Source organism: Strigops habroptila, chromosome 2 (genome assembly GCF_004027225.2).
Source record: "Strigops habroptila isolate Jane chromosome 2, bStrHab1.2.pri, whole genome shotgun sequence".
Lineage (NCBI taxonomy): Eukaryota > Metazoa > Chordata > Aves > Psittaciformes > Psittacidae > Strigops > Strigops habroptila.
This window is the reverse complement of record NC_044278.2, coordinates 66085916-66111625: the sequence shown is the minus strand read 5'-3', so window position 1 is coordinate 66111625 and position 25710 is coordinate 66085916. Positions and strand designations below refer to the sequence as shown.

Genomic DNA, 25710 nt, shown 5'->3' with positions numbered 1-25710 from the left:
GGGGAGCTGGATGGTGCAGGAAACCATAGGAAGCAGTTGTGCCACCCTTACAAGAAGAATAGAAAAGAAAGAGCTTTTCTCAGTCCCTTCACTTCAATAGGAATGGGCAGCAGTTTTGCTTTATATTTTTTAGGCTCTTACTAGTGCATGAGAGCCCCTTTGCTCTCCCCGTTCTTCTTAAACCAAGAAGCCAGGCGAAGGTTGCCAGTTTTATGAACTGTATCATGCTAAAAGGGCAGGCCTGTTAGGTGAAAGGAAAAAAAAAAAAAAAGATCAAAAGTGAACAGGTGAAAATAATCAAGATTTAAATCCTCTCTTAATGTGGTAAATTCTGTGGGTCAAGCTAGCACAGCACTGAAATGGGCAGGGGTGGAAGCTCAGATTTCCCCGGGGTGTGACTAATGCAGCTCTAAAACAACACACATAATCCCAAGCTATTAAAGCACTCATAAAAGAACACTCCTCAAGTATATTAATATTGTGTGAAGTGTGTGTCTGCTTTATGGGATGTTGTTTCTTAGTCAGACTGCCTCAGTGTGGAATATCCCAGTGCTAATGCACCCCTCTCTTTTTCTCTGTTTTGCTGTGCAAGTTTACTAACATTAGTGGCTTATCCCCTAGCATTTTTAGACCTATGGGACAATATTATAGTCAGGTTTTTTTTTTCCCTGGCAATAGTGGAAAAGGCTGTCTGAGCGCTCCTTATTTAAGGCATCATCTAGGTGCTGGCAGTTCAGCAATGTACTGCACATTAAAAAAAGTTTGTGGCAGGAACTTCTGGTAGTTTTCTGTTTCTTGATAGGTAGACACTATTTAATTACCATGGTGTTTCACAGCATCTTCTAGTTACCAATAAGATTTGCTTCTGACCCATGCACTGTTGTTCCAGGTTTTTCTTTCAGGTACAGTAGAGCTGTGTCTTTGAATTAACCAGAATTGGCAGTGTGTGCATTAAATACAAACAGCAGTCTTTCATGTTAGAACTGAAAGAAAGAGCACAGGTTGGTGGGAATTTTGTGTATCAAGAAAAAAAAAACCAACCCAACAAAACAAAGCTTGGCCTTACTGTATAAAATTCCACTTCAAAAAAGAAAACCCAGAAAGTGAGTAGTTTTTTTACAATCAAGCGGAAAGTCACAGAGACTCTTGAACTTTTCCTGTTTTTGTTGTGTCTAATGTCCAGCAATTGGTTAAGACTAATAGCCAGTTTCTCAGGGTTACATTAATACTTCAAAGAATTTGACCAAACCACGACTGGGTTTTCCTTTTGAAAATGTTGATGGCAAGTTTGATTAAAATCTTTTATTCCCATAAACAACTTCTGCAGTTAAATAACCCTTTTATTTTAGACTTGTTTAATTTATTAAAGTCTCATCTCATCCATTTGCTTAGTCAAGCCATTACCTTGCAAACATTTGATAGAAGAGGGAATCTGAGATGCTTAAGTGCAAATAAATATCTATAGAATTAAAACCTTTACATCTACTTAAGAACAAACTATTATTTTGAGCTGAACATTTACAAGAAGTTTAAAGGAAGACAGGATTCTTCTATCTTGGTCTATAATGTTTCTGTGGAACTACTGGAGCTGGAGGTTATTCTTGTATAATGAATGATACATACTCCTAGCAAGATGTCTTCTCTGGGTAAGACTGAGATTTTTAGCCCTGCCTCCAGACTTTGTATTCATACTCCTAACTGCCTTAATATATAAATATGAGACTCCAATATTCATCAAGGCATTAAGTTCTGTCTTCTAGCAGATGAATTGTGGACTGTGACAGAAATGATTTTGAAAAATGCCTGTAAAATTGAATACCACAGTACTAAATCATTCTATTTCTTTTAATTTGCATTATTCCAAAAGCACTGGGAGACAGAAAACCACCTGATCATCTTAGCAGAGAATTTCTCTGCCATGCAGTTTTCCAACAAACAAAATATGTCTCTCATCAATAGTTTATCTCCATACCAGCAGGTTTCATGTTAGGTGAGTTGTCTGCCTGCACCACTCAAATAGGATTGCTCTTCGTTCATGCAGTTAGCCCTGCACTCTGCAGCTGCTCCTCCCCTCCTCTACACCCTCCCTTCCTTAAGGAACAGAATTAGGAATATGCCTATGTGAAAACCAGTATAATCAAAAGAAAGACGGAAAGAAAAAGTTAATTTAACCTAGGACTTACTGGGTGTCTGAATATACACGGTGTTGCCACAAGGAATAAAACTGTGGGAGTGAGAAGTGGTGACTGCAGCGGTGGGAAGTCGGGACTACTTAATTTGGTGGAAATGCTGGCTGAAAATGATAGTTGAATTACAATGTAGCTTTATTCTGGGTTGAATATTGGCTGTCCTCCCACAGTTGCTGCAAATCTGGCGTAATAAAGCCCTGTATAAACATATGCTAGCTAATTTAGCAGAAGTGTGTTCATATATCCACTCCTGATCTAGGCAAAATTAAACAGTATGTGACCTGGCAATGCACAGGGCTGGTACAGGTGGTTTTGCAGCCCCAGACTTTTTTTGCAGCCAGCGTGCTGAGAGATCAAGAGCTACAACTGTCCATCTGGCAGTGACCTCTGTCTCACACACTGCATGCACTGGACATTGGATGAGCTAAGCATCCAGCCTGCAGTTCTGTCTAGGCACCTCATGCTGTTGCTCTAGAGCCTCATTGATTCAGCTAATGTGTTAATGACATCTGATACACATATTCAATATAGAACATAGGTATTGAAGTTCAGTTTTCTTGTGCAAATACTGGTCACAGTATCATTCTTCAGAAAGATCTTTTTGATTTTGTTCCTAAAACATAATGGCAAAACTGAAACAGTATGTAGCTGGTTTAATTTCAAATGCCAATTCATTGAAGATCTTAACTATTTAAGTCTTTGAGTAAGTTATAGAAAATAGAGAAATATAAAATCCAAAAATGAATATCCATATGATAATAGAGCTGACAGAATGATTAGTTGATGAAAGCAAGCAGTCTTCCTGACATTTCTAGACATACCACTCACTCTGATTAGTTTTCTTTTTCATTCTTGTGCAACTACATGGTTCCTGCAATGCTGAGGAAAAAGCCTAGCTTGTCTGAACTACAAGCAGCTTAGTTAGAGGTTAGCTTATAAAATGGACATAAATGTATGTCCAGTGGCAAATAGCTTTAGGGTATTTAAATCACCTTTGCTGCTTGAATTTAAATACATTCTAGTGACCTAGCGCTCTGCTGACCTCTGGAGAGAAAATACCTCTGTCTGAATACACCTTATTCCCAATATTGTGAACAATCACTTTGCTGTTTCTTACAATTTTGCTTTCACCATATTGCTCTACTTTGATTTCCTCCTATTTTTCATCCTGACATACACACACACTAATGGTTGTTAATATCCTTTCTAGAAACTGAGTCCTAGTTACATTGTTCTTCAGGTAATAGCTAGGGGTAGGCAGGCATGGGACCATAAAAATACAATCTTTAATCTTAAGGACTTCCTGTTCAGGAAGGGCTAACTGCAGACCAAATGGCACCAAGCAAACAATGTGACCTGCACTGACTTTTAATGTGAATAAACAATCTGATTAAGAGTTATTCACTGCTAGATATTCTCAGCAATTCTGAAAGAAAAATAGTAGCTCTGCTGATACTGAAATTTCAGTTGTTTCCATCAGAATCAAATAAGCCCTGTTCACTGGGGAACTAGACTGCTGGGTATGCTTTCCTCAGTTAAAGAAACAGAATAGTACCTTTCCACTCCCTAACACTTGCACCTCATGATCTTTCTTGCTGTCACAGTTACAGGCACGCATCTAGCAGCATGTTACTTTCCGGCTGTATTATTAGATTTACTCACAGAATACTGCAGTAGCCACCAATGGAAGACCCTTCTTTGAAAGCTTCTCCTCTACAGGTCACGTTTGAAGAATTGGATCTTTAGGCTTAAAGACATGTGTTTTCAGATCACTGAAGTTTACCACACATAATGCTAGGTGTTTTGTCTGGAAATTGGCTGAAGTCAAGTTAGTGCTGATTCCTGATGCTCTGTTGACGTAGCGAGCACCAGGCTTCATGCCAGCGGAAAGCTGGTTTGAGTAGCATGAGGAGAAATCTCTACTTTCTTCCTGAATAATGTACGGGCTGCCTTAATTTCTACTATTAAAAGTATAAATTACATCTCTATGACTATTGTATTTTAAGCAGGTTTTTTGTATCTAGGATTGGAAAGAAGGAAATAGAAAGTGGGCAAATCTTTATCACAACACAAAATTCATGCCTTACTGACAGTTAAGGATAGGTAGAAAGGTCAAAAAAGAATTTTACCTCATAATTTAATTTTGTAGAGCTGAGATTTTTTTTTTTTCAGTCAATTGCTGGTTAACCCATTCGTTAAAACATTAATTTACTTGGTATTAGGTTGAAACATTCAAATACTGTTTTATTATTCATATTGTCAGTGATTCAGGATTTCATATTTGAAATAGAATAGAATTTCTCTTCCATTTTTAGCTGGAATCTCTGCTGACAATGTGACATATCAGAGAAAGATAGTGTAACTATATTTTTTGATACAGGTTGTTCAAATCCACACCCTCCACCCCATTCCTCTCTTCCTCCCCTTTTCCTTCCTTCCTCTCCTTCCCACTCACCCACCCCACCCCACCCCCTTTTTATTGCAAACTACTGTCATGTAAATTGCCAGTTCAAAGCTTGGACTACAGAATTTCTGATATTCCTCTGTGCAAGGGTTATGCCAGCATTATTCCTATAGCTATCTTGCCATGTCTCAGACTATAAAATAACTAACTAGGATGAACTATTTTGGCACTTACTTTCCTGCTCCTAATGGATTTGTTAAATAATAAAATCAGCTAGTTTTCAACAGGAAAAAAACCCAACTCCAACACAACAAACCCATCTGAGAAAGTAAGAAGAAAACCCCTCAGAACTAAACGTAGGTAGAAGTCATTAAGGCTGCTACAGCCTTAGCACCAATTTGCAGGTGTACTGTGCGTATGGTTTTGGTCATTCAGGGCTGTACACATACCTTTGAAGATAGGACTGGACTTGCAGTTGCTTTAAGTTCCTTTGTCTTTTATGGGGTTAAACTGAACCTAATCTCCATACAAATATTTTCCCAAATCTCACTGTTCTCAGCCACACCATTGTACAGAATTGAGATCCATATTATTTGATTTTTTTTTTTTTTTTTAAGGTGATTTGAAAGTCCTAAGCCTGAATACTCTCAGGTAAATACACAGTCCATATGTACTCTAGTCTTAGTGGAAACCGATATAGTTTCATAGACTTAAGTAGAATCTGTGATTTACTTTTCATGGGTTTTAAATATTGTCAGACTTACTACTTGCTTTCAAATCTGATTAATATCTCAGTGAGGTGGAAGGATATTAGTAGAGAGAAGGAGAAGAAGTGCCTAATAGCTTTCAAAATTAGGTTCCCACCACTGTTATTTAAGGTATTATTTTTATGTGCGTTTAATGTTAGACAAAACCAGCTTCTTACTAAAATAGACTGTCGTTGTTCAAGTGTTCCCTGATACACTGAAAGCAGCTTCCTCTTAATTTGGGAAAGCCAAACCTACACTTATCAGAAAAGAGTAAAGCTGTATGTTTTCTTGTGGTAGGTTTTTTTGTTTGGGTGTTTTTGGAGGGGTTTTTCTTCATTTTCTTTCTTTCTTCCTTTCTCTAGATAGCTTGCTGTAAACAAGAGGGAACTGTAATACCTCTGATTTGGGAACAGGTATTCACAGAGCAGAAAAGATTTGTTCAAACTTAACAAGATACGCAGTAGTTTTAAAACTTTGAGGTGAACTCAGTTGATAAGTTTTATTTCATGTAACCAGAGGTAGTCTCTGCCATGCAAACCACTGTCCTGATATTTTAAAGAAACAGGAAGCAATTTTCACAGCTCATTCACACAACCAATGAAATGTGAAATAGGTTCCATGGTTAGCTGAGAATCCTGGATGTTTCCTCTATCGCTGGGTAAGGCAATCTTATTCCCAGGGCATTAGCGTAAGGAGATAAACACAGAGCAAGAGGTATTTATTAAGACCAATGTTACTGTCTGAATAATAGAGGAAAAATGAAGGACTACCCAATGCTTTATAATCTTATTTACATCCAGGAAGTGTTACTGAACATCGGTATTGATGAACAAAAAACCCCAATTGTTTTCTTTCATCCAGACTCTGAACAGCAGTTTGACGTAAAATCACTGGATACATATATAGCACAGCAGATTATAACAGCTATCACATTCTGTATAGGAGAGGTTGTCAGAAGACTATAAATCTTCATGCAAAAGCAGAGATTGTTGTTAGTGCTACAATAATACATGAACAAGCTGCTAAGGTGGAAAAATACATCTCTCCTGATCAGAATTTCATTAAATGAGGCAACCTGAACCATGCATAGAATGATCATAGGATGAAAGCTAATTAAATTTTTTAAATTGTTTCCCCCCGCCCTTATAGTCAATTTGATTGACACCTAATAGTTAAGCCAGTCCATTTGTTTCTTAAGAGTGAAGTTCCCACAGCAAAAAAAATACAACACAATAGTCTGTGCTGGAGTCTTGTGGGCAAGTACAGCGAGCATGGAGAAGCTCTGATGAGTCTATTGAAAAAGCAGCTGTTTCTGCCTTCACTTCTGGTAGTGCACTCCAGTATAGCTGTGTTCAGCACCCTTTCACTCTTTACTTGGTGTTGCTTGCCATTCAGTGGGACAGAAGAAAGATCTTTACACTGGTTTAAAATTACTTCAAGAAGCAGATGCAGCAATTACCTTTAAAAGCAATAGCTAGATGGGCCCTGAATGGTGGCCTGTTTTTATTACTGCTGTCTGTCCAGGGAGCACTCTTTTATTGCTAGCAATCAGTGTTAGATCTTCAATAGCAGTTGATCATTTTTGCTTCAGGCTTTTGTGTGTCCATATGGCCATGTGTGGCGAATGTAAAGATGTATTTGCTTTGCGTGGCAAGGTTTTGGTAGGGGGAAGGGCTACAGGGATGGCTTCTGTGAGAAGCTGCTAGAAGCTTCCCCTATGTCTGACAGAGGCAATGCCAGCCTGTACTGTAGCCTATGGGAAGGACTCATGTTGGAGAAGTTCATGGAGGACTGTCTTCCATGGGAGGGACCCCACGCTGGCACAGGGGAAGAATGTGAGGAGTTCTCCCCCTGCCTTGAGGAGGAAGGAGAGGCAGAGACAACGTGTAATGAACTGACCACAATCACCATTTCCTGTCCTTCTATGCCACTGGTTGGGGGGAGGTAAAGAAAATTAGGAGTGAAGTTGAGCCTGGGAAGAAGAGGTGGGGAGAAGGTGTTTTTAAAATTTGGGTTTACTTCTCGTTACCCTACTCTGATTTGATTTGCAATAAATTAAACTGATTTCCCTGATTTGAGTCTGTTTTGCTGGTAATTGGTGAGTGATCTGTCTCTGTCCTTGTCTTGACCCACCAGCTTTTCATTATATTTTCTCTCCTCTGTCCAGCTGAGGAGGGGAGTGATAGAGTTGCTTTGGTGGGCACCTGGCATCCATCCAGGGTCAACTCATCACGGTCCTTTTTCGCACCCAATTGTGTGTGGGGCATTCATAGTGTCTTCTGGAGCAACTGCTATGTGTATGGAAGCTCTACTTCCTTGGGAAGTGGCTGGACATTGCCTGCTGATGGGAAGTAGAGAAGAAATCTTTTGGTTTCCTTTGCTTCTGTGTGTGGCATTTGTTTTGCTTTATTACACTGCCTTTATCTTGACCCACGAGGCTTTTTTCCATCTTAATTTCTCCCCCTCCTGGCCTGCTGAGTAGCTGGGTAATAGGGCAGCTTGAGGGGCACCTGGTGTCCAGACAAGGTTAACCCTCCACAAAAGAACAAATTTTACTACTGGATTAGTAGTTCTTGTCTTGCCTTTTAATTTTACGTTATAGTGCCTTGTATGCATACCACAAAAGGAGGAAGCAATGTGATTCTATGATAAATGATAGCCAAACCAGAGGAATGTTTCAATCAAATGCTGCATCTCTGAACTCAAAATTATTAACATGGTAATTATAGAAGGTATGTACGATTGCTGACACAGATGGCTTGGGAAATAATGTATACTTTCTAAAGTAAAAATGTTCCCAAAGAGTTACACTAAGGGTGGTGCAGATTTCTCCACTTGTTAAATTTGTAATATTCAATTGGTAGAGGTCAAAATGATAGGGGTAGAAAAATAGGACGGGTATTAATAAGTGTACAACCTTTTTCTTTCTTTTTACGATATAACAATTACAGTCTTCTGGGTTGTGAGGTATTTGCTGAACATACAGCATACTCATCTTAAGTGGTGATTTCTTTTCAAAGACTTCGTAGATAAAAAATTGCCATGCTCATGACCCATAGCTTTTCAGATTCAAACATTTTGACTGTTAGTTTTGCAAATGGCAATGAGGAAACAAGGGCTGAAAAATTCAGGACTACTGATAGTAAATACAGAATTCTGTGGTAATTGAGATCCGTGTAATTTCATTAATTTAAGTGAGATTTCTCAGATATACCAAAGGCTGGGTGTGCGGTACTATAATTACCTCTGTCAATGGTTATTGATGAGGACAATGATATATCTTATTTATTTTAATAAAAAAGTTTAGGGGGGGTTTATAGAGTTTTTATGTAGAAGACAGTTGTTGTGTTTTGAGGTATTATGATAAAATAATTTGAGTTGTGCATTTTTAGTCAAAGCCACAACCTCTTTTTTATTCCTCTGAAATTCCAGATACAAAATTTTTAAAAAATCAAAACAAACTAAACTCTGACTTTTATTCTGACTGATCTCACAAACTGCAAGTCATAAAATACCTACACCAAAGAACTGAACATCATACCAATTTTATTTTTTTCCTTATTTACTCTCAGCTGCAAATCTAAAACCAGTGATGTATGATGTAGTGATCAGTAAACAGCAACTAGGTATTAATGATGTCCTATTTATCAGTGTAGAAACAACGACAAATTATTATTTGTGAAAATGCATTACATTGCATATATTCAAACTGACCATAGGCATAGCATTATCTTGAGTTACCTGTGACAGTGAAAGATGTCTATCCATATGCAGAAAAACGTATTTTGCTTTCAGCAAATAGTAGTTTTGGGAATTAGCTTCTCAGAAAATAATTTACTGAGGAACAGATGAGATCTCCACAGTTCTATACCATAGCTTTATATATATGCTACCTAAATTGTAGATAACTTTACTCCTTCAGAAGTGCCATTCCTTGAATTGAAACCTTCAATCACCACAGTCTGGTGAAACAGTGGCGTAAGAAATTACTGGGAGCAAGGCGTGAAGATTCAGAGGTTGTAAAGCTGTTGGATGAAGAGAAACTTGTGGGGTGTACTTTTCCATGCAGGAGTGTAACATGAATTTGCAACTAAATCAAGTTATCTCTGCAAATAACCCACAGTTTCTAGATGTTAAAATACAGTCACTGATTTTGCAGTGTGGGGCAAGACAAATAATTTGATAGTGGTCCACATATTGCATGTGCCTTTTCTCTAAACTGGAGAGACGTAAATTTGATGGATGGACCACTCGGTGGATAAAGAATTGGCTGGATGGCTGCACACAGAGAGTTGTAGTCAACAGCTCAATGTCCAGATGGAAACCAGTAACAAGTGGTGTTCCTCAGAGGTCAGTGTTGGGACCTGTCTTGTTCAACATCTTTGTCAGCGACATGGACAGTGGGATTGAGTGTGACCTCAGCAAGTTTGCCGACGACACCAAGCTGTGTGGTTTGGTTGATACGTTGGAGGGAAGCGATGCCGTCCAGAGGGACCTTGACACACTTGTGAGGTGGGCCAATGCCAACCTCATGAAGTTCAACCAAGCCAAGTGCAAGGTTCTACACCTGGGTTGGGGCAACCCCAGGCACAGCTACAGATTCAGAGCAGCCCTACGGAGAAGGACTTGGGAGTGTTGGTTGATGAGAAACTTAACATGAGCCAGCTTCAGTGTGCGCTTGCGCCCAGAAAGCCAACCATATCCTGTGCTGCACCAAAAGAAGCGTGACCGCGTGACCAGCAGGTCAAAAGAGGTGATCCTGCCCCTTTACTCTGCTCTTGTGAGACCCCACTTGGAGTACTGTGTGCAGTTCTGGGTCCTCAACATAAGAAGAATGTGGAGCTGTTGGAGCAAGCCCAGAGGAGGGCCACGAGGACGACCAGGGGGCTGGAGCACCTCCTGTATGAAGACAGGCTGAAAAAGTTGGGGCTGTTCAGCCTGGAGAAGAGAAGGCTGTGTAGAGACCTCATAGTAGCCTTCCAGAATCTGAAGGGGGTCTACAAGGATGCTGGGGAGGGACTCTTCTTTAAGGACTGTAGTGATAGGATAAGGGGTAATGGGTTCAAACTTAAACAAGGGAAGTTCAGATTAGAGATAAGGAAGAAGTTCTTTATCAGTGAGGGTGGTGAGGCACTGGAACAGGTTGCCCAAGGAAGTTGTGAATGTTCCATCCCTGGCGGTGTTCAAGGCTGGGTTGGACAGAGCCTTGGGTGACATGGTCTAGGGTGAGGCGACCCTGCCCATGGCAGGAATGTTGGAACTAGATGATCTTAAGGTCCTTTCCAACCCTAACCATTCTGTGATTCTATGATTCTTTGTATTTAAAGAAACTGAACCAGAAACAGCAGTCTGTGTTTTCCTCCAGTGCTGTTCAAATCTCAAATAAGACATAGGATTTTAAACCAATGACTGCTTTTTTGGACATCTTAGATTTATATGTGTCACAAGGATTTTGAGTCCAGAGGACTATGCTGATCTGAAATAAATCCCCTGAGTAGATGTAGGTGCCTCAGCAACAATGGGCTCAATCTACTAATACATTTTATTGCACCAAATTGATTACTAAGAGACATACCTTTATTCAGCATTAAATCAGAATTAAGTTTACAGTGCTAATATTTTATAGAGTAGAGGTACAGAAAAAGTATGTGAAGAGTGAGGGAATGTCTAAGGTTTCAATAGCATGGTGCTAAAGTATTGCCTTTGAGTTTCTAAGAGTTAAATTTCCAAACACTTTTCATCTGTAAGTTACGGCCAGTTTCTAAGATTTTGTATTTTTTAAGATCTGGTGCCAGGCAGTAAGCTTTCCCCAGTTTATTTGGTTTGATGTGTAACTTTAGAGAAGTTCCCAGTAGGGAAAGACCGGACTTGGGCTCTGAGTCTAAATAACTACTTGTGAAGGAGAGGAGATTGAAAGTAGGTACAAACTTGCATTATAATTTACCTATAATAAAATAAAGAAGAAGAGATTAGTGATAATGCCATTATTTTCAGTGTTTTGAAAATCAGGATCCTGTTGCTTAGCTAGTAGATGTTGGTGAGAACTGATTGTTTATAATGAAGCTGTGTTTGTTTAACCAGCTAGAGGTCTGGTCTGTGAGGTTTTTTTTGTATTGTAATAATGTCTGTCAGCTCAAGCAAGTGCCAGTTGTGTGAGAACAGCTCAAAACAATTGGTTATAAAATGTCCCTGCCTTAAAAATCTGTACATCTAGATAAGCAAGAAAGATTTAAAAAGTACAAAACCCAAGCATCTGGATTTTACACCCATTAGAGTACAGGTCGTGGCTTTGCTAAGAAAATTAAATTCCCAGCATGAAAAGGTAATTTTGGAAACTAATAAATTAGATTTTTTTTTCTTGGAGGTTGCTTTCAGTGGCATATTAATTTCTCTGTAACATGCAACTCTATTTATTTCCTCTCAGAAAATGCATTGGCAAGACAACGCTTTCCTCTCCTGTGGGGTTTGACTGACAGGGTGCAGCCAAGGAGGGAAAATGATTTTCAAAGTCTGACCTAAGAAAAAACATTTCTTGTGCTCTCACTAGACTTTTGTTGCTTCAGGTGTTACAGGAAAAACAAATCAACTCAACCACTCTGGTTCTTAATAAGAGTATTATTAAGATCCCGAAGCATAGCTGATACTGCTCTTCGAAACAGACTGAGGAACTCCATTCATTTATTGATGCACTTTCCATGAAGGGATTATGTTTCACTTTGTTTGAAGGACCTGAGAGCCCTTATTATTTTTGTTTGCAGAAACACTGTGGTGCACATGAAAGAGACACAGAGAAAAAAAACGTTTTTTTTTTGTTGGGGGAGAATGGCTGGCAGTTGATTGCCTCCTTTTTTTTTTTTCTTTTCCGTTTGAAAAAGCTTCTTGGATGATTGATTTCTGATTTAGATTACCACATCCTCCCTGTTGTTCGCTGTTCTGTTTACTGAAATTTTCTAGCTGCCTTGTTCAGCTGACATTCAGGATATTGATAAGGTTAAAGATAATGACTGAGTTGCTTTAGTGTCCAGATAAAAATATAAGTCTAGCTTATTTTTATATAGTCTTTCCTCCCTTCCATCCAGTTAAGACAAAAATTTACTTAGGGTGATAAGAAAGAAAAACAAATGCAAAAAATATAAAAGAAAACCTCTCTCTTTTAGATTGTCTTTCCCTGCAGCTGTCATAAGTCCTTGCACAACAATACTTACCGTGGAAAGCAAATGCAGCACTTGGTGGGAAGACCACGTGTTTTTATGAGGCATCCTGTGCACAGGGCAGAAAACCCACAAGCTAGCCATCACATCGTCTCTTCTCTGCAAGCAAATATGCAGCTTCTGGGGGGCAGCAAGTATGGGCAGCAACTGTGCCCAGGTCACGCAGCTCTGCGGAAGCTGCTCAGGTACCCAACCTTCTCAGCAGTCTAATACCATGTGACATGTTTGGGAAAGGAGTGAGGAAAGGCTCACAGGAGTTTTATGGGATCTCAGAGACCATAGTAATTCTCCAGATTGAGCCCACGGTGCTTTCAGGAAGCTTGGTTGAGTTGCTACACCTGAAAAATTGTCTTTGCTGTGTATCTGTATGTCTGTATCATAATTTTTCATCCCATTTTTAAATAACCGAACAGAATATTTATGGTCTAATCCCGTTCTTTGCACTTAAGACTTGAAAAATACAAATTAGGGCTCCATTGTAATGAGGACAATGTTATTCACGCTAGGACTGCTGAAGTACAGTAGTTCAACTCATCTTTCTTATACATTGTTTAAATTGTAATTACTCTTGTGCTTTCACTTATCCTGCCTTCTTTCTCAGTGTGAGTCAGCCCTTGGCAAACAGTTAATGACAGCTGAGCAGGATTTAACGTAACTGGAGTATGGCATGAGTTGCACAAGAAATTATAACCGTTGCACTGTTCCACCTCTGTGACTGGCATAAAGGGGGATTTACATTTTTGCTGCATGCCAGCCAAAGCTACACACTGATGAAAGCTAGGGAAGGCCAGGATGCTCCTGAATCCCCGTCGTATGTCCCTTTCAAATGCACCCAATAGCTACATCTAGCTGTGGATACCGCTGTGGATATTTTCATGTTTAACTTTGTTTACAGTGTAATTTACCTCTGAATGCAAAACAATATGCAAGCATGTTAGAGATTTGCACAGTAAAGCAGATCCTTATATCTTGATAAATAAAGGAGATGTTAATTTTATCAGCTTTATCAGATCCCCTGAAAAAATGAGGTGGTGTGTGAATTTTGCAGTCTCTACCACATATCTCTAGTGACAAATCAAACCAGAAAAGAATACGTTTTCTTTCCCAAGGAGATTGCAGTAATTTGACACAACTTTGAAGACTTCACTGAAAAATAAAAACACCCTTGTTTTTTGTGTATTCCACTTTATTAATAGTACAAAATGTAAGCCATTGAAATATTACTCAGCCTGGTTTTTCATTTATTTACTGTAAAATAGTAAATAATAAAAACTATTTTTACAGGCATAGTTTCATAGATTATGATAGCTTTCTTCTGGATTTAGAGATGGTAATATAGTATAGGGTCATGACTTTTACTGTAAAGAGTATATTTGAATTTAAAGGAAGTCTTTACACACAGCTATTAAGCTAAAGGTTATAGAGAAAAAAATAGAGTGACTGTTCCTTAGGCTATAATAGGACCACAGCAAAGTGGAAGAGGAAAGATATATTTAGGCTCTGAACTGCTGGCTTTCTTCCTGTGTCATGATTCCTACTGCTCAGACCTGATGTTTTAGACTGTGTTACAAAGAGTTTTGACTTTTTTTCACTCCCAATTTTAAAGTTTTTGCAAGGTAAGGTCAGCATATTCTTGCAGTTACCTCTTTTGATAGCAGTGAATAAAAAAATAGTAAGATATGGAAGGATTATAACCTAGCTGAGATTTTAGAAGATTCTTATAAACATAAAAAGGTGTAATTTGTTCTGCTTTATACTTGGTGCAACTATAAATCCAAAGGTGTGATGCCATCCCCGGTTTGGAGAGTGGAAGTTTTTTGGTGTCTTTAAAAGATAATAAGAATAATACAAAATACGTAACAGAGACAAAGTTTCTGCATTTCAATTCAAGTTCTGCAGTGCTGGGTTTCATTAGTAATATGTTGAAAGTTTCTAAGTTTTTATTGGTATCTAATGGATTTCAGGGTATTTAAGAAAGCTCTGTCCTTTACATCTCTAAAGACCATTGTAGAGTGATACTGGTTCAGAAGTGCTAACATTCTGCTTCAGTTCTTTATTCTTGATGGCAGCAAAAGTATCAGGGAGACCTGAGGAAAATTAAAGAGAATATAAGGATTATAAAATAATACATGAAGTAGGGAATGTCTTTTATCTGAACATTATAATGAAAAATATCAACTGTCTCAGCTAGATGTGTGGATCAATCTACTCTTCAAAGCTGTGAAAACCATCTCAGATCCTCTCATATCAACAGTATGAGGCTAACATACACTAGGTGAGACTCTCCTATGAAATACAAAAGAAAAACCCACTGCAAAATTAAGTTTTCCACAGAACAATGTGGAAAAATAGCTTATTGTTTAAAGACAAAACCCTTTGTTTGAATCATATGCTGACTTCTGACGGATAGTATGCTGTGCGAATTAACTTCCATATTGATAAGCACTTAAAAGAAGGTTCTCATTACTTGAATACGAATGAATCCTTTTTTGATCTATCTCTCTCTTTTTTCAAGACCAGTTGTGTTCAGACTTTATTTTTCAGACATAATTAATTTGATTTAGTTGGTATACCATACAGCAGAATTTAATATAACTATGATTAAAGAAAAACAATTTAATCTCATACTCTTTCATTATGACCAATTTGCCATCTAAAGGTTCCAACTGATGAAGTTATCCATGTTTTTTGTATAACCAGTATTGATCATTTGTTGCATTAAGCTTAACTGTCGTAGATTTGATTTTGATTTTTTTTTTTCTTCATTAAGCCTTAGCACAAAGAAAGAATTCATTACAAACACACAAAATAAATAGGGGAAAAGCCCTATAAATTGTGACCATGTTATATAAATATCTAAATTTGCTCATTGAAAAAAGGGGACATTATTTCTAGTTTCTTTAGAAATAATGTTACGCCTGTTGATTAAAGTCCTAGTGCAATCAGTTATTCATATAGAGAATTTTATTTGTTAGTAAGGTGTTGCTTGATAAGCATGTGTAATCAGTCTCATGTTTTTTGCCTCAGATCCACTCAAAGATTTAGATGTGCTGTGCCCACTGACTTTGAGAACCACTGAATACTTTAAAGAATAGTCCAAAAGACAACTTTTGTAATGAAAGAACTATTATCCACAAAAAAAATTCTATAACTAATTACTATTTGTAGCATTTTCATTAAAGAAAAAGCTATTTTCTATAAAAAACTGTAATAAGGAACAGTTTTTGGTAGAATATCGTTTGTTTTCGATGGGCACTCAGAATATTTGGGTCTCCTGCAGAGGTTTAGTCCTCTTGGGAAGAAAGTCTCATAACTTTTTACACTGGGAAATAAAAAACCAAAACATTTTGTCTCTCATAACTCTTGTTAAAGACTACTCTGTATTTTAGCAGCAAAGTTAGTGGTTAGTACTGGTGCAGTGGTGGGAACACAGAGGAGATTCCTCTATGTGTCAAAGCAGGGCTGCAAAAGAAAAACAAGTCCTCTTCCTTTCATGTAGCAAGCAGTTCATAAATCAGTGAAGAGGGGCTTTGGCCACTGTATTTTCACCTTTTTTGCTGCAATGCTTTTTTTCAGCTGCACTTAGGAAAACCAGTTTGTAGGCTTCTGAAATTAGATGAAAAAAGGTAGTCTGACCCCATGCACAGAGGATGTGATAGAACAGTATAAACCAACACCTGAGTAATGGATAAGACTTTGAAAAAGTCCTCTTGCATTTCACATTTAAAACCAGTAAAGTGCACTGTCAAAGAGCTGGGATAGATGGACCACTAGTTTGATCCAGAAACTTCCAAATAGCTTGCACTACAACTCCGACATAGTAAATTGTAACATCTGCTCTGGCAAATTCACCTACTGATGGCATGGCATAGAACCTGCACGTCCTTGAAATTGCCTCTGTTATAAAGACTTTTAAGACTAAATAAGATTGATAATCAGTATGAGTCATGACAAAGTAACAAACTGTGTGTCTAAAAAATATTTTCCAAATATATATCTTAGGGAAATTGTTATACAGATGTCTAATGAGTATTTCTGTGAGGATGAGAGAACCTGCAAACACAGGGAAAAGTCCTGAAAGGCAGAATGTGGGAGAATTTAGATGTCTTTGGTCAGGAACTCAGACAGAACTAGGTCATCTGGGACCTGCAGCAGGCAGATTTTACTGCTAAAAAAATAATTTTAATGGATTGGACTAAAATCATGCATAGTGAAATAAGAAATTTCTGTAGAGCTTTGCAAAATCTGAGGAATTCCTCTCAAAATGAATTAGGAAAAAAATCTTACCTCATCAATTTTTTAATTTCTAACCACTTTATGCCTGTAATCTTTACTCCAACCTTTCAGGGAGGCTAGCAGGTGAAACCAAAGATGTAAAAATTACAATATCTGTGTTTAAGGGACATTTTTGACTCACAGTGCTCATTACATTTCTGCTCTTTTTTTTTTCCGGGTATGTCTGCCCAGAGGAGAAGCAGTAATCTGCCTGCTTTGTGACAACTGCGCTTCAAACATTGCAATGGACCATTTGATTACCAACTGTGTGCTCAGGGAAAGAAGAGTTCCTGTGTGATGGATCTGAATGAACAGCCTACCCGTGCCCAGCTGTACCCTTGATGGGAGGTAGTAAGTGTTGTAGAGTGTGCCTTTGCTGTCCAATACAGGCATAAATAACACAAGCAGCCCCTTAACCACCCACCCAGACAACTCAAATGTCCTCTGGTGGAAACTATATGATGAAAGAATTTCTGTGGGAAAAAATCGTCAAGAGATGAATTTGATTTTCCTTTTAAAGGAGCATATAAAAGAAATCCACTCAGGCCAAATGCAAGAAAAAAATGACCTCTCTTGAAGGGTTTATCTATTCATTTGATTGTCTCTTCTAAGTGAGCTGTAATTAGAGCTAGTCCTCTTCTAACTCTTGTGCTAATGAGGCTTTGCTCACTTCTATTAGTGACAATGCATTGTATTTTAATAAGGATCCCCTGGCCTGGCACGGCAGGGCCCGAAGATAAGGGGAAGGAGAGCAAAAGGAAATGTAAAGAAGTGGGATCAGCAGGAGGTCCCCTTCTTGGCACTGGGCTCCACAGGAAGGCAATGGCTAACTTTGCCTTAGAACTGTCATTTGTATTAACTTCTAACCCATCACCTTCCCTGGTAGGCTAGCTTTACTCAATGAAGCGGGATAGATCCTTGGCTTGGCCTTTCTATCCCCTGTTTCAGCAAACTGAATACAACACAAAAAGTTCACAGGGCAAGCATTTGGGAGATGGTGTTAAGGATAGGGTCAAAAAGAGCTTTTAACTCATCTTAACATTACTGTCCTTTTCCATTTCAACTCTTATCTGCCCATCAAGGCTTCCAGTTTGTTCACTCATGCATTGCTAAAAAAAGCGCCACAAAACACAATAAACCTCCAAATGGAAATTCTATGTATTTTGAGATATGCAACACTCTGCACGCTTGTTTGTGTGTTTTCTCTCTGTGTGTTTTGTTGGGGTTTTTTTCTGCTGATTGATTCCTGGTTGGATCAGAATTCTTTGACTGATTCCATGTTCATGAATGCTGATGCAAATTGGGGTAATTTCTTTGCCATTCAGTAAAGTTAGCAGGCAAAAGAGAATCAAGCCTTTTGTATCTTTTGTGTAACAGTCTTACATCTCAACCAGGAAAATCTTTTCTAACCAAGTCTTTGTAGAGATACTGGAGGCTGTTAGAATGTGACAGATAAACAGCTCCCTGAATGGCAGAAGGTGGAAAAGCATTATTCTTTTTTGCTAAGTTCCTATTGATGACTTTCCAGAAGCCCTGAGTAGAATATACTTCTTAGTCCTTTCAGAGCCTACCTTGGGATTTTTCAGACCTCTAGGGACATGATTCTGTTCTGTCTCAAATTCCAGAAGATTGTTTACATATCAGTGAAGTGAATGCAATACTTTACTATTTTCACTCAGTTTGCTATCCACTTCTCCTTTTACACCTATCTATGTGTAAATGCCTTTACCAAAATAGAAAGCATGGAGGAATCAAGCCAAAGGCTTTTCATGAAATACTGAGACATGTATCAGATGTTATTTAGCTCTTTAAATAATGTGGCATGCTCAATCAGTGTCCTTGCTGGTGGGACATGTATTACTGACCACCTTCCTGTAGCAGATACTGTTGGGTGATGAAGGAGTTGAACAAACAGTATGGCACCTATTTAGTCTACTGATATTGTAGACAATTAATATTTATAAAGATATAAGATATGAGTTTGTTTATGTTCAGACTTAAGTTCGCACAAAGGTCATTAGTTGAAATAAAACTGGTATTTAAGTTCTGCTCCTACCTTGTGTGGAAATGACAGGGACCAGGATGGCTCTAGGTGGCTTGATCAAAGGCTTCAAAGGTAGTCTAGTAAGCTTTGTGAGTTCATCTGTGCAATGAAGCTGCTTTATCTGCCCTGGCATTGGTTGTGTCACCACAGAAACATATGCTCACTTTAGAAACTGGTTTTTTTTGTGTCTGGGTGATTTCCCTAGGTGTGATTTCAGATGGCTGGAACAAAGCTTCCCTAGTCACCAAATAACTGGGTGGTCTTTCTAAATATCACCTGGCTGCGAGGATCAAAGGCTGTTGCAAGACATGTTCCTTAAGATCAGCAAGCGTGTTTTCAATCCTAGATGCTTTTCTTTGTCCGGCTGACTAGCAGGCAGTTCATGGCCTCCATCATTGCCTAGCACAACCCTCCACTGCTGTCCCAGCACACTGTCCTTCCCTGGGCACCAAGCAAGTATTCCAAGAGGAGTAGAAGATTCAGGGTTGGTGTTTGGGTAGACAATCTTGGGCTAGAGGATTTCCAGAGGCACAAAATGTCTTTTACTGGCAAATCATAACATGTTGAGGTCTTTTGAACTTTTGCAATTGTCAGTAGCCAGCTCAGTCTTCTTTTCCTTTTCCTTGGTTGTGCTAGTGACCTGCTGTGCCAGCTACCTCAAACTGACAATGTGTGTTCTCTGACTGGAAGTTGGACATGCTGCAGGATCTTAGTTGCCTTAACAGAAGTGTTAGCATGTAACATAGACCTGATGCTGGTGCATACAGCTCTCCTGTCCATTCTGCCACCTCCCCAATTCTCTTTCACATTCTCCATCTCCATTCCACTAGACACCACTAACTCTATCCTGGAAGACAACCCGCCACACCTCTGGCCACATCATGGCCATTTTTCCCAACGAGAGTCCAGGTTCCCTAAGGAATAGAGGCTGCAACGGATTCTGGATAGATGGAAATGTCATGAAGGAGGTTTGGAGAGGAAAAGGGTAAAAAAGAAAGAAAATGAGACAACAGATTTTACAACAAACTATTTTACCCATGGTTGTAATAGAAAACTCTTTTATGTCTCTTGCATGTAAATAAACAGCATTATTTCATGTGGGTTGTTTTTTTTTTTGTTGTTTAATTGTCTTTCAGTTAATTTTTCTACTGTATCTAGGCCAATTATACAGAAGTCAGAAGCAATCAGAAGTGGTAAAATATTATGGCTATGCAGTAGCAATGAATCTATAATAATGTTGCAGTCTTCATTACTGTGGACTCTGTTTTTTACATCCTTACCCCCAATGATTTTCCTTAACGTTCTCTTTGTCTTACAGCTGAAGAAGAGGTAAGAATTTCCAAAATTATTTAGATGTTTGGTCTAATTGCAGAACAAAGTTTAACTCATTTAACTTCTTAGCAGAATTATCTGACCTCACTTAATCTGTCTGAGTTGGTCACACAGGTGTCTCTTAAGTAAACAGGGATAGCAAGTATCTGAAAAAGGGTCAGAATTAGCTATCCAAGCACTGAGATAAACAGAGGACATAGTTAGGACACTGAAGCAATTGTTCTGACTGCTTACTGTTTCACAGAGTAATTCTGTACATGCTTTTGCTTCAGTCACTTGCAAGACTGAAAATCTGCTGCAATTGCAGAGGCAATGAAACCTTGCATTTTGGTGGATGGTTGGGTAGAAAAACAAGTTAAAAAGCAAGGAAAGAATTTTTTTTTTTTTTTTTGTGGCTTTAGCAACTGATCTTCCCAACAGGCTAGAAATAAGTTTCTAACCCCTTCCCCCCACCCTGTCTCCCCTGCTCCCATTCCACTAGGCTCTTGAACTACGAACTTACTGCTGGAGCTGGCTACCCAAGACGTACCAGCCATTTTTTACTTTGCTACCTGCTTTAGACCATATCTTTTTGCTCTGGTGAGTTATTTAAAGTCCTTGATATAGTTCAGTTTACTACCTTTGTGTTTAGAGATTATATCAATGTTAATGTCCATGCCTGGTGTCTTGTATACCCATGGGTTGAAAGAACAGTTCAGACAATTTATTCAGCTGCTGTAGAGAATGGGAATTTCATTAACTATAAGAAACAGCACAGTCATAGTCAGGCTATAGTCCTCACCCTCTATTGTCTGTCTTTATCCCAAAGAAGAGGAATCAGGAGCTGAGGAGATGAAGACTGCCTGTAGCATTCGTATAGGGGTATCACAACGAGGGCTCTTTCCCTACCTCTTGCTGTATTAGGGAAGTTCCTGTCAGTGAGTGTGACATGCTTAATTCCATCAAGATTTCGATAAACTGTCTTTTTGTTAAGAAAAAATGTTTTCCGATTTCTAAGAAGAGAAAATACCCCAACTACTCTCACAGGAGCAAGACTAAGCCTGATGTTTCTTTCTTTACTTTTCACTACATACCTGAATGCTGATCTTGTCTTAAATATTATACAACATTTTCTACAGATTTTCAGTTCCTTAAAAAAAATGGATTTTGTGTTGTAGAAGACAAGATAATGCCTAGTAATTACCAAATATACTTTTACGCTCATGTATTCAAGAGAGTTGCCAAAAGATAGAAGTGTTTATATATGTGACAACTACTGCCCAAATTGGGAAGAGTGAGTTACTCACATATGTATATTTAGTTCAAGAATAATCAACCATTTGCTCTTTTGAAGTCCTTTACACTTTTCATGCTTCTTACAAAATCAGAGATTCAGTCTCCAGAACTCATATTTCATGAGTAAGTGAAATCTCAGTTCTTTATTCTTGTTAGCTATGTACAGGATAAGAAATATTTTTGGAAAATAATATCCCAATTAATGTTGGATTGCATAAGCACAAAAATATGTTACACACAAAAGCCTATTCATTTTAGACTAATATCTCTAAGACTTACACAGCCGTATTTTTGCATTACCATCTGTGTAACATTATATTAAAAAGTAACAAGATATTAAAATGTTAATTATAAACATGATAAAAAAATACCATGTGACTGTATTTCTTAGTTCATTCCTAATCAGTGAGGACATATGTTAATTCTGATGATCCTTCATATACAACTGAGTTTAAAGTACTATAGAAGATTCTCTAATGAAAAGATTGCAGGGAAATTTTTCTTTTTTTTTTTTAATCCTTTAACTTGTGTTTTAGAATTTGTCTCCTTAGTGGCTAATATATGCTGTAGTCTAATGTATCTACTTACCACGTTTTCATTTTGGAGAATCACTAAAACCTGAATCCGCTATTTATCATTTTACTTTGTTTTCTGTTGTGGAAATAAACAAGACAATTACTGTTGTTTAGTGCAAAAATTGGCAAACAAACTGCAAAGTCTTTATCATCAAAGACTTCTTGCCCTTAGGTCAAAATTGTGTGCTTTCTTAAGCATGTTTTTCGTAACCCTTGTTCTTTTTCAGAAAGAAGAAATAAGGTAACAATGAAGACCTTTGAAAAATCATTTAGCAGACTACAAGTCCCCTGGTGCGTAGAACAAGGAAGAAATCATGGAGGTAACTTCTGCCCCAATGGATCCCATATCCAAAATCTTCTCTGTAAACAGAGCCTTTCACTTAGTACAACTGGATCATAAAGTGACAAGTTTTCCCCTAGAATTTAGCCTAAAGCTGCTTCTGGTCAGATTAACTCTGTTGTATTCAGCTGCAGACCTGGATTAACCCCTAAGAAGCTGTGTATTGTTTCTCTTCATTGCATATATCCCCATGTCTCCTATTATCTCCTTTTTACATCAGACAAAGTGATACAAAGTTTAATCCATGATAAGCTTTTTTTTTTCTTTCAGTTTTGTGTATCTGTAAAGACTTCTTCTTTGACAGTTGTTTCCCCTTTTAATGCAAACAGCCCATCCAAGTAGAAAACTTTGTCAATAGACTTTGCTAACCTGAAATACAGAGGAGATAGTTAGCAGAAGTGTCCTTTTTGCAAGGACAAAGATGCCAGTGCTAAATCCATTGTCCCTTATTGTTGTCACTGTTGAGTGCAAATTGAAAACACATACATATATGTATGATACATACATAAGACACATAGTTCTTGTGATGGACCTACTACCAGGCTGTATTTTTTCAGTGAAAAACTGTCTGTTGTGAAGTTTTCTCAATGTAAAAGTATATTATTACTTTTTAAAAGCTTTTTCAAAGCTGCTTTTAAAAACTGCTGTTTCTCTGGTGCAACTGACAGGAGGAACTAGACAGAAACCCTGATGAAAGTGGATGCTAGAGTAAAGAAGGGAATGGCATCACTTACATACCTACCTAACTACCTGCTTATTAGGAAAAACAGATGTAGAAATAATATAACACAGATCACATTTTTGATTGGGATAGTACAGCTCTGTTCGGTCAGTGATGATTTGTATAACAACTTGCTCCCATATTGCTATTATTATATGGTGACATAATATGAGATATTAGCAAATCCATCACTTTTTCAAAAACTAGCTAAGATCCAAGGAAGCTTCACTGGCCTCATCACATGAGTTTTGCTGAGGTCTCTGCAAAGCTGTGCTCTCCATGGGGTAGGGTTAGGGCTAAACAGAGATAATCCTGTCAAGACTTGAAGATGTTTTCAGAAACTCAAACCAGGGCACACTACAGCAGATTATCCCCTGGCATTTCACCTCCAAGGCAAGCAGACATGGTATTGAGAGATGAGACATAGCTTTGAAAGGCATATATTAGAAGTTTCTAAACTGGCTGGTATTAGCCCTACTCTTGCAAATTTTCTGCAATCTTTGGATGGCACTGTTATACACCTGGCACATGCGGGCTGTATTTCCAGATTTTTTGACGATCTTCATAACTTTGTACCATCACTTGTTACAGAGCTTTATTTTTTCTGATATTTTCAAAATGGTTTTTGTTTAGCATACTTTTACATTAAAATTTTTCACATTTTCTTTTTTTTTTTTTTGAAGAAAAGTAAATATTGAAACTATCTTACTGTCATTTTCAGATTTTGTTTTTTACAAATGAAAATAAACTGTTTGGGAGCACAGAGAGGCTGGAATTTCCCTTTTTTTTTTTTTTTTTTTTTTTAAAACTCTGGTTTTGACCAAAATATTTTGTCAGAAATTTTTAAACTATCAGCAGTTCTTAGTTTGAGTATATTAAAAGACTTCAGAAAGAATTTCTCTAGAGATCTATCACAGGATGGTTCTTTTGAAGTCCAAAATGCTAGACTGTAATGTCTCCTGTTCTTGTCATCTCGAATTCTATATATTGTCATTAGGTCCTTTTTATTATTTCTAAACCACTTACATAGTGCACTCTTTTAACCAGTTCTATTCAGGGACATCAGAAGACCTTCTGGTCTTCAAAAAGAGTTTAAATATGGAGAAGTCTAACTATGAAGCATATTTCTGCCTGAGCTCTGGAAAGATCATTCTGAATAGCAAGGAGGATGGACTGGACATACCCAGAAAACAGAATAGTGACAAGGTGAGGTTGCTATCATTGACAGGGCAGTGGAGAGTAAGATGAAGGTATATCAGTAGCGAGAGATAAAATTGTACAAGCTTTTGATTGTGCATTGTAATAGTGTTAGTCTGGCATAGTGGGAAGAAGAAACCATGATACCCTTCCAAGGAGATGGGTGTGCTGCTCAGCTGATAAGCTGAACTCAGTTTGCATGGACTGAGTTGAGAAATACCTACCTTAGGAAGAACATGGTGCTGCAGACATCAAGGTGCGACATGGTGATTGCTTCAACTGCAAATGGCAGGGTGGAAGAAAGCATTATAGAGATGATGAGAAAAAGGATAGGTAGCTGTATTTGGCTGCCACATGTAATCCTTTCAGGTGTGACATTCTCATAACAAAAATGTGTGAAAATCCTCTCTTTCCTTGAAAGAAATTTTTTGTTTGGCAACCAGCTCTCCTGTTTCTTTCATGTTAGCTACAAAGGAATTAAATAACCATGCAAATTTATGAAGCTGCCTGAAAGGAATGAATGTGCTGCAGCTTGCACCTCCATACAGAAATTAGAGTACTGCTGTACTTCGTTTTTTAGAAGGGTTGTGCTAATCATCTCAATCATAAGGTTTTCCTGAACTGTGTTGATAACAATATCAATGCAGCTGTCAAAAGTTAATGTTAAAAATAAATAAAAATAAATCAATGAGAAGAAACACCCAAATATCAAAGGCTGCCAGACACCGCTATAGAAACACTGTGTCAAAAAATTTCTAACCTTTGGATTGCTAGAAACTGTGATGAAAGGGTAAGGATTTTATTATCCTAAACACGATATTTGCTACTGGTGGTCACTACTGGGAACAAAATAACTAAGCCATTGATATGATCCAGTTTTTTTGCTCTTACTTTCTTACTCAAAAAAGTGGAATTAAATGCATGTTATAAATCATTCAACAGCTGGTTTGGTCACCTAAAGAAGTATATGTATTGATTGAATTAATTTTGTGATATGCCTGTGTTCTACAGTCTCTTGCTTCTGTTATTGATTGCTGTATTTGTAAAATTGTCATGTGCAACTGTAAAATTAGTGGCACTGATTATTTTACTGGTCGAATATTAAATTAATTTTCTAATGTGTCCAGCACTTTTGACTTGATCCACTTTGGTTTGTGCTTAACCTGGAGTATGTACAAGTTACACTGCTTTTCCACAATAGAGCTTCTTAAGATCTCAAGGTTCTGCAAGACCTTGTTTTGTTGAACCAGCAGCCCAGGTCATCTTTGTTTACAAGTCAAATTAAGTTGTAAAGATTAGGCATTTTGTTGGATTAGGGACTAGAATACACCCATTTTACAGGAAAAGTCTTCCAGTTAGAATGGTATGTGCGGTAAACGAGCTTTCAAAACCAGATAT

The 25710-nt window shown here is 38.0% G+C and overlaps 1 long non-coding RNA gene across 2 annotated transcripts in view; it reads left to right on the top strand.

The window, feature by feature from the left end:
* LOC115604586 overlaps positions 1-25438 on the top strand; it is a 111287-nt gene extending 85849 nt beyond the window's left edge. Inside the window, exons 2-5 of one of the 2 annotated variants that reach the window (XR_003990333.1) lie at positions 12500-12738; positions 17021-17176; positions 20686-20783; positions 22282-25438. This is a non-coding gene — a long non-coding RNA (uncharacterized LOC115604586). Of the gene's footprint in view, positions 1-12499; positions 12739-17020; positions 17180-20685; positions 20784-22281 lie in introns of both variants that reach the window. The other variant, XR_003990332.1, reaches the window with a different exon arrangement.
* Positions 25439-25710: the final 272 nt, after the last annotated feature.